Source organism: Gavialis gangeticus, unplaced genomic scaffold, assembly GCF_001723915.1.
Source record: "Gavialis gangeticus isolate Ggan-Ray unplaced genomic scaffold, GavGan_comp1, whole genome shotgun sequence".
NCBI lineage: Eukaryota > Metazoa > Chordata > Crocodylia > Gavialidae > Gavialis > Gavialis gangeticus.
The window spans coordinates 51,109,043-51,110,252 of NW_017729006.1; positions in this window are offsets into that span (position 1 = coordinate 51,109,043).

Consider the following 1,210-nt stretch of genomic DNA (forward strand, 5'->3'; position numbering starts at 1 on the left):
CCCCCCCAACTTACCTTGGACAGCACCGGGGGCAGCAGAAACACACAAGAACTTTTCTGGCCAAAACCAGAGCATCTCTTTTGGAGGACTGGTTCTGGGCACAGTGTTGAACCATGCCTTGCTCCGCTCTATTGCGGAGCAGTTTTTTTAGACCCCTGGATATCCAGGGGTCTAATTTTCTACCTGCGCTGCAAACTTGCAGCACGGGGAACATTTTTTCATTCCTGCACGTGCCTGTTGCCCCGCCTCAAAGGGGTTTGAGGCAGGGCAACAGGCACGTGCGCGCTTGTCTGGACGCACTATAACTGCAATGAAAGAGATTGTAGGTTACATCTGATATTTTATTGAGAAGCTGTTGAAAGTTACTTTTCTGATATGGCATGAACTTTGAACAGTTCAGAAACAGTTAGGTACAACAACAACTCATATGTGATACACCGAGGGCAAGAAGTTACAGTCCATTTAAGGGGAAATGATTTTTCTCAAGGAAGCCTTGGGCTCCAATACTAGACTTCACAAGTTACTTTGCACATCCAATAGTTACTACTCCTGAAAGCGTTCCCTATGTTTCCTCAGGAATCACTGTGTCTGCATTGAAGGTCTGCAGTTTACCCTGAAGGTCTGGAGACATTCAGTTGCTTTTCTGGTCATTCAGATAAATAGATTTAGTCATCTACATGACATCTTTGGTTCTCTAAGTGCCAAAAATGTCAGTTACCTAGGGGTGGGCATTCTACTGCTAGATGTGTAGCCTTGAGCCCATGGATGATATGAGCCCAGAGTGGATGTATATACTGGCAACAAAATATGAGTAAGAGTAACACTATTGAATTACTGAATATGTGCATATTCCCAGAATAATCAACTAAGTTCCAAATGATGTCATTTTAGACTGAAAATACAGATTTCTGCATCATATAGGATATTGGCAGTGTCCCCTCCTTCCTTGTTTTTACCTGTGACATAATATTGGGTGTTTGTTTCTTGTAGACATGAAGGGAATGGGCCTTGCTAGCCTGGGATCCCTCAAAGTACTAAAGGCCATCCTGAGGCAGGTGCCCAGGGAGAGCTCTGCAAGAGATGGCCTTCATTGGAGACAGAGACAGGCCCATGTAAGAGGGTTTTATGGCATAGTGGGTGCATCTACACAAGATGCTACAGTGCTGTAGTTACTGCACATTCATTTAGTACTTGTATAAACAAGTACTAA